At 47.9% G+C, this 8243-nt stretch overlaps 1 protein-coding gene and 1 pseudogene across 1 annotated transcript in view; one reads left to right on the forward strand and one right to left on the reverse strand.

Moving 5' to 3' along the window:
- Positions 1 to 1694, reverse strand: part of LOC110326467 (sodium-dependent glucose transporter 1B) — a 32514-nt gene extending 30820 nt beyond the window's left edge. Inside the window, exon 1 of the mRNA XM_021204927.1 lies at positions 1304 to 1694. The gene's annotated coding sequence lies outside the window, so the exon portion shown is untranslated. The remainder of the gene's footprint in view (positions 1 to 1303) is intronic.
- Positions 1 to 4065, forward strand: part of LOC110326716 — a 12429-nt pseudogene extending 8364 nt beyond the window's left edge.
- The last annotated feature ends 4178 nt before the right edge of the window (positions 4066 to 8243 follow it).

The following is an 8243-nucleotide window of genomic DNA, read 5'->3' on the forward strand; positions in this document are numbered from 1 at the left end:
TCCACCCTGTGCCTGGTGCTGCTCCTGTGTGGTGGCATCCACCCTGCGCCTGGTGCTGCTCCTGTGTGGAGGCGTCCACCCTGCGCCTGGTGCTGCTCCTGTGTGGTGGCGTCCACCCTGCGCCTGGTGCTGCTCCTGTGTGGAGGCGTCCACCCTGCGCCTGGTGCTACACCTGTGTGGTGGTGTCTACCCTGTGCCTGGTGCTGCTCCTGTGTGGAGGCGTCCACCCTGTGCCTGGTGCTACACCTGTGTGGTGGTGTCCTCCAGCAGCCCCTCTGCTAGTTTCTCAAGTTCACAACGGTAGCACGATGATACCATGGTGCTCACAAATGCTGCCCATGCCTGCACCGCTGTATGCTGAACTGCAGCAAGAATAATTGTGGTCATATTCATACAGGCGCAACTTGTATCCCAAGAAACCCAAATAAACCTGGGAACATTTGGGGGCCAGCACACCCAGGATCAATTTTTTTTTTTTCTGACTGAAGCAGAAGGACTTAGGAAAATGATGAGTTTAAGTGTTGGGCCAGTGAGATGACTCAGTGTATAGATGCCTGCTGCCACTTTCAAGACCTGAGTCTGATCAATAGCACCGACATTGTACAAGAGAAACAGATTACTCAAATTGTATTCTGACCTCCAGACCTGTGCTTTGACAAATGTGCACATGTATGTATGCATATTTGTCATATGTATATATACTGTTTGTGTATTGCAATGCCCAATTGTAATGCATCACTTGAGAATATGAAAAAAAGGCTTTAAATCTTATTTCAAGCAGGTATACACAGCAGGGCCCTTCTCAAGAACATCAGAAGTGTTGAAAAGAAGGAAATACTTCACATAAAAATGTGAAAAGAAACAAAGCAAAGCCACATGTAAATTTGCATTGTTGTGTGAGATGTTCGCACTCATCTGCTACAATACGTCTCTGCAGTGATGAGCGCAGGTGACACTGGCGGGCTGAGGAAGTGTCATCTGCGTAAGACCTGATTGCAGAGGGTCTACTGCCTGGCCTAGTCACAGCACTGAGGAAGTCAGAGCCTGGTGTCCGAGGGGGGCAGTTTCCCTGCCTGTGGAGCTGCTGAAATGTGACCACGTCATAACTACAGCCCTTCCTCCAGGGCCACACCCTGTTTCCAATCCCTTTAGACAAGCTCTGTAGCTCTGCCCTCAAGCACAGTTGCAGTCTCTGAGAGGAGATGCCATGACCTTCACCTTCACAGCCCTGCTCCGGTGAGATGTGAGGGGGAGGGGGATACTGGGGTCTGGAAATGACCAGAGCCTGTAGCTCTGCACTCACCCATCGGGAAACCCCAGGGTCTCAGGCAGTTCCGCAGCGGGGAGGGCTTGCTCGGCCTTAGGGACAAATCTCTTANGAAGAACTCTCTTCCAGGACTGACTCTGAACCTCTGGATCCCAGTGCTGACAGATGTGTCTGCAGCTGTCCTGAAATGCTCCTCTTTTCACAGCCAGGATCCAGGCCTGGGGCTGTGATGGTGGAAAACACCACATATCTGTTATTCTTGGGGTGGCTGGAAGGCCATGGGGCTAGGCATGGCAATCTGAGGATGAGTGTCCTGTCTTTGCTGCTCTGTTACTTGCAGGTGCTTGGACACCACATAGTATGTGGTGTATGTGCGGATTCAGGACTTTTTAGAGCTTTGACACAGAGCATGGGTGACAGTTGAACCCAAAATACAGAATCCAAGGCTGACAGTGGTAGCCAAGATGAAGGTGTGCAACATGGCCCACAGAATCAACTAAGCAGGTATCAGAAGGTCTTCCAAGCCTGCAAGGGTGTGCCCTAGGCCTGCTGCATACATGCTGTGGCTGTTTTGAATAGTTTTGGATTTTGTTTGTTTGTTTGTTTTTTTGTTTGTCTGTTTTTTGTTGTTGTTTTGTTGTTTGTTTGGTTGGTTGGCTGGTTGGTTAGTTTTTGGTGTGTATGTGGAGGTTTCACTGTGAAGTCGTGGTTTTCTGTCACTCTATAGACCAGGCTGGCCCGCAACTTAGACTTCCACCTGCCTCTGACTCCTGAGTGCTCAAATTAAATTAGGGTGCAGCAACCACCTGGCTTGCTTCAGATTCTTGTTCAGACAAACAGCAGGAATGGGAATGTCTTTGATACTTGTATCTACACATGGGATCTTTTGGCTTCTAGTGGCTTGCCTTGTCCAGTATTAGTATGAAGGTATGTGTCTAGTGTTCTTGCATTTTGTTATGCCATGTTCAGTTGATATCACTGAAAAGCTTCTTTTCTCTGAAAGGAAACAGGAACAGTGAATCTGAGGGCGAGGGGGGTGGAGAGGATTGTGTACTATTAGGAAGGAGGGGAGGAGGGGAGGCTGTCTTCCAGTGTATTGGATAACAGAAGAATAAATCAAAAAGAAAAAAGCAACATCCACTGTGGGACATTCTCTGTGCCACTTTCAAACACACTCATGTCTTTCTCTCATTTTTCTATGTAGAGACTCTCCAAAAAACAACCATCAAGGCTGAACCAGGCTCTGGGATCCCCTACAGAAGAGCCATGACCTCTGGTGTTAGAGGAACCTGGATGCAGAAATATATTTTCTGCATAATGAGGGAAGCCAAAAAACCTGAAGCACACAGACCCTACAACAGCCTGGGGACAATGGCAAGTTCTTCATCCCTTCCATAACAGAAGATCATGCAGGACAATATCACTGTTATTGCTACAGCTCAGCTGGTTGGTCAAAGCCCAAAGCTGATGGTGACAGGTGAGGGAACAGTCAGATTCTCAACCCCAGGAGAATTCTGCTCTCAGGAGTATTCCCCTCTCACAGAGTGGTCCTAGAGAACATTGTGACAGTGTGAGAACATGTATCAAACTGCCTCCTTCTTACTCAGACTGTCAGTACTACCCAGCCCTGTGGTGACAGTGGGAAGGAACATGACACTCCACTGTGCCTCTCAAAGACACTATAATAAATTCATTCTCACCAAGGAAGATCAGAAGTTCACCAGCTCAGTGGACACACAGTACACACCTTCTAGTGGACAGTACCAAGCCCCGTTTGTTACTGGACCCATGACCACAAGCCACAGAAGGACATTCAGATGTTATGGTTACTAACGCACACCCCACAATTGTGGTCGGTATCCAGTGAGCTCCAAACACTCATCTCAGGTAAGTCCCCACTGTCATTCTCCAGTCATCTTCCGAGACCCTAAGGCCTGCCCCTCTGCCGAGTTGAAGAGGACTACATGGAGAGCCTGTGTCCTCAATCACAGTCCTGCTTGGGGAGAAGCTGTGACATGGGCAGGGCAGGATGGGAGGACAACGGTTTTTGGTAAGAACTACACCTCAGTTCATAGCTGCCACCTTCCCTGTAGGACTGTCCAAGAGACCCTCTCTTCTGACTCACTAGGGCCATGTCCTGGCCCCCGGAATGAGCCTCACCCTGCAGTGTTGCTCTGACATCAACTATGACAGGTTTGCTCTATACAAGGTGGGAGGAACTGACACCATGCAGCACCCTAGCCAGCAGACATACAGTGGCCTTTCCACGGCCAACTTCACACTGGGCTGTAGGAGCCTCTCCACTGGAGGCCAATGCAGATGCTATGGTGCGCACAACCTCTCCTCCTCTGAGTGGTCGGCCTCCAGTGACCCTCTGGACATCCTCATCACAGGTGAGGAACTCAACAGATTCAGTCGGGTGCCCAACCTCTGCTCATGCTTTCCTGGGGGATCCCTGGAGCTGAGGGCTGGGATGAAGGACAGGGAACTTGGGGAGGAACAGAGGCAGAGACAGGTCAGCAGATGAGCTCCGTCAGATAAAAGAGACTGAATCCCATGTTCTCAGGGTGGAATCATGTGTGGTTTGAGCTCAAAACAAGGAAATCAGCCTCTCATCATCCCTCTTCTGTTTAAGAAATGTTCATGACGTTCCTTCCCTCTCAGTGAAGCCTAACTCCACAGTATACTCAGGAGAGAACATGAACCTGCTGTGTTGGTCAGTATACACTGAGGACACTTTCATTCTGTCCAAGGAGGGATTAGTCCAGAAACCCCTTCGACTAAAATCAAAGTTCTAAGATCAGTACTTCCAAGTAGAATTCTCCATGAGTGCTGGGGTCTCCACCCTCTCAGGCACCTATGGGTGCTAGGGTTCTCAAGACTCATCTCTCTACCTGTTGTCATACGCCAGTGCCCCCGTGGAGCTCACAGTCTTGGGTGACATGATCTTGACATCTCAGAGTGACTTGCAGATCAAAGTTTAGGAGACCTCTTGATTTGACTGGGAATAAGTGGACAATACGAATGGTTAGTCAGAAGGAACATTCCACAGCCCAGAACTGGATGCCAGCAATGATCCTTCATGCAGTGTTCACTCGGTCCTTAGGGAGCTTACAGGACAGACAGCAGGATCTTCTTCTTCTTCTGTTTCCTAGCATCCACTGAAGCCTCCAGCTGGCCACCACAAAGGCCCATCCCACCAGCCTATAAGGATCAGGAACCTCTTTGTAGGGAATGTGCTGCAAACACAGGAGCCTAACAAACAGCTCTTGTTAATCATACTTCTCACTTCTCAGTCATTCCAGCTTGTGAGTATGAGAGATCAACAAATATCCCAAAAGAGAAACCAGAGGCTGGGGCTTAACTGTTTTAGCCTCACACTGGATGATGCTTCAAGTGGGCAAGGTTGTGAGCAAAGAACTCAGACAGTCACCTCCCTGTAATGCCCCTAAAAAAATCAAACATTTCACCTGCATAGAGTCAGTCCCAAGAGGGCTAATAAAAAGTCTATTGGAATGTAGACCCAGATAGGTAACAGCTATTTCTGGGCTTGATACAGCTGATTCTGCAGATCCTGTTTGGACAAGCCCTTCCATTTCTGGGCTGCTGGTTCTCTGAGTAAAAATGGGAGAACCTGGTTCACACGTCTAAGATGTTTTCTGTGCTGGGGGTGGCTGTGACCTCTCCTGACAGAGGAAGTCTCCAGAACCTGATTCTGCAGTGGGTCTGGCCCACTGGTGAGGCCATCTGCTGATGCGTGGCAAGTGTGTGTTGAATTGCCGTGGCAGGAGATCCAGGCTCCTTCTGTCTGGCTCATGGGGCATAGTTCTAAGATTCTTTATGAGTTCTGTGACCTCCACACTTAGGACCATCTTCCGGTGCTATAGATGCCTCTGCCCGTCTCTATACCTGTTGTTATATAGTGGTGACCCTCTGGAGTTTGTTGTCCCAGGTGAGATGATCCAGATCTTTCTGAGCTCAAGGGGTGTCTCGGCATTCTCCGCTTACAACAATTATTAGCCACACCAGAGTCTGAAATGCTGCAGAGTGTCAGTCAGGTGGGTAATTTATCTCGTGATGGTGGGGGGCAAGCTGAATCACGTTAGGAATGCCCACTACGCTCCCTGTTAATGGAATCCAGTGATTTCATGTGGTTTGAAAGAGCATCTTGGAGAGGCCACAGAAAGAGATAGGATCCTAAGCAGGAACTGAGTCCCAGTGTCAACACTTTATCCTCAGCCTCAAATAGTATTCACAGGATCCCATTCAAACCCTCACTCTCAGTGCAGCCATGGCCCATGGTGCCTCCAAGAGAGGGCGTAGCCTTGGCGTAATAATTACAAACCCTGCTATACCATCCTTCTGTTCAAAACAGATTCAAATCCATAGCTTAACCCTACCACATGGAGCTCTCCATAAGAACTACACCAAAGCTATGATCACGTTAAGGAAAATAAAGCCCAAAAGTTGAAACTGGAAGTTTGCAATCTTTCCCTTCAGAGTGAAATAGAGGAAATGTGACTGTAGAATTCAGCCTTTGTTGGAGAGGTGACAGCTAAGAATGTCCTCTGCTAGGCCTCAGTATACCTGTCTGAAGAAGAGAAGGTTTGGGGGTTGGACCTCTGTCCATCCTAGAACATGCCCAAACCTAAGACAGTTTCCAAAGGGGAGACTTGGAAAGGGGCAAACACTTGAAATGTAAATAAATAAAATATCCAATAAAAAATTATGGTTCAGGGTCACTACAACTGCTACATTCTTTCCAGTAGTGACAAGCGCCAACAGGTCCCAAAAACCTGGGCACTGTCCCGAGGCAAAAAGTTCAAGGAAACTCAGTCTCCTGGAATGGTGGCATCCTTCATGTGCTTCCCCGAACTGCTACATTCTTTCCAGTAGTAACAAGCACCAACAGGCCCCCCAAACCTGGGCGCTGTCCCGAGGCAAAAATTTCAAGGAAACTCAGTCTCCTGGAATGGTGGCATTTTGTATAATGAGTGCTCCAATGTCCTTGCTTTAGTTGGAAAACAGATCCATGTGCTTTCCCTTAATACATAGCCATATCAGATCCTGGGCAGTCAGCCCTTGAGCTGATCCTTGGGTCTAGGCAGCTAGTCACTGCCCTACATAGGAATTTATCACTCTCTAGGAAGAAGGAAGTTTGTGATCTAAAAAGTCACCAGGGTAGATACTTAAAACCAAAGGTAGCTGAGTTACACCCATACACAAGCATTACAATGGCCTAAGGGGAAGGTGGACTATAGGATCTATGACAAGGACATGAAGCCCTTGCCCCCAGCTACTGACTTTAGGTGGAGATCCCAGTTGTTAACATTGAATTTATCCCAGTTGGTTCCTGCCAGCCCTTCCAGGTTTGCATTCCTCTGTTTTGTGTACTTCCCTATTTTCTCCTGTATAAATGGTCTGATGCTCAGTTTGAGAATTTGCATTCAGATACCACACTCTCTTGTGTCCGTGTCTGTTTGTCACCCCACATTCGCCGAATCCTCGCTCACCTGCAACCAGAGACCCGTTCCCCGCAGATCAGGGACCCCAGTAAAATCCGTCTGCGGCATACAACATGAGGCACTATATTAAAGATTGATAACCATTGACTTAGAGGCTTGCCTTGTAGAATCTATAAGACATCTACAAGAATCTACAATGTACTTGATTTTTAGATCCTATCAAAATTGATAATATTAACCATCACAAGACCATCCCTTGTAAACCTAGCTTCCACCTCTTGTTTCATAGACTCATGATGCAAAATACATCTGATTCAACTTCAAAACCCTTTACTGTATTCAATAATTACAATGTTTAAAAGCCCCAAATCTCTTCAGAGAGTCAAGGCTCCTGTGCATGCCTGTATGACCATTAAACTAAATAAACACAAGATACATACAGCCAACATAAAACAAAGACAAAACAAAAGCTGGGGCACAGATTCAAGAGGTGTCAATCTGGTACAACACTCTAGAAATCAATCTGGCAGTTCCTGGAAATAGTTCTACCTGAAGAATCTGCTATGCCACTGCTGGGAATATACCCAAAGATGCTACACCATACCACAAGGACACATGCTCCACTAAGTTCAGAGCAGTTTTATAGGCACCAAACCCTAATACTATTACTTGCAGACAGGAGCCTAACATGGCTGCCCTCTGAGAGACTCAACCAGCAACTGACTGAGGAGGAGGCAGACACTTAGAGCCATGTGTTGGACTCAAGTCAGGGACCCCAATGGAAGGGTTAGGGGAAGGGTTGTATGAGCTGAAGGGAATGGCAACCCATAGGAAGAACAAAGTGCCAACGAACCTGGACCCCTGGGCACTCCCAGAGACTAAGCCATCAACCAAAGAGCACAAACTGGCTGGTCCAAGGCCCCCGGCACATGTGAAGCAGAGGAGTGACTAGTCTAGCCCCAGTGGAAGAATATGCACCAGTCTCTCCAGAGCTGTTAGCGTACTTGTATGAACCACTTGGTGCTGGGTGTATTATAAATGGCCTATACTGAAGAAAGGTGTGACATTTCATTTAAACCAAAGATTTATCCAGAAGCAACTTACAAAGATAGGAGAAAATAAACTCACTGCAATCAGGTTGGAATTAAATGTCATTCACAATAAAACTTGGGAAGAAGTAAATAAAATCGTTCGTGAATTCTACTCATTTCTAAACGATAGCACACATACGGTTTGTCCTACCAAGTGTGCAGTAGTCTTTCTCCTCCCCTGCTGGAGACCAGCAGTCCACCGTCAGAGCGTCCACCGTCAGAGCGTCCACCGTCAGAGTGTCCACCATCAGAGTGTCCACCGTCAGAGTGTCCACCTTCAGAGTGTCCACCGTCAGAGTGTCCACCGTCAGAGTGTCCACCGTCAGTGTCCACCATCAGAGTGTCCACCATCAGTGTCCACCATCAGAGTGTCCACCATCAGTGTCCACCATCAGAGTGTCCACCGTCAGAGTGTCCACC

This window comes from Mus pahari, chromosome 9, assembly GCF_900095145.1.
Source record: "Mus pahari chromosome 9, PAHARI_EIJ_v1.1, whole genome shotgun sequence".
NCBI classification, from domain to species: Eukaryota; Metazoa; Chordata; class Mammalia; order Rodentia; family Muridae; genus Mus; species Mus pahari.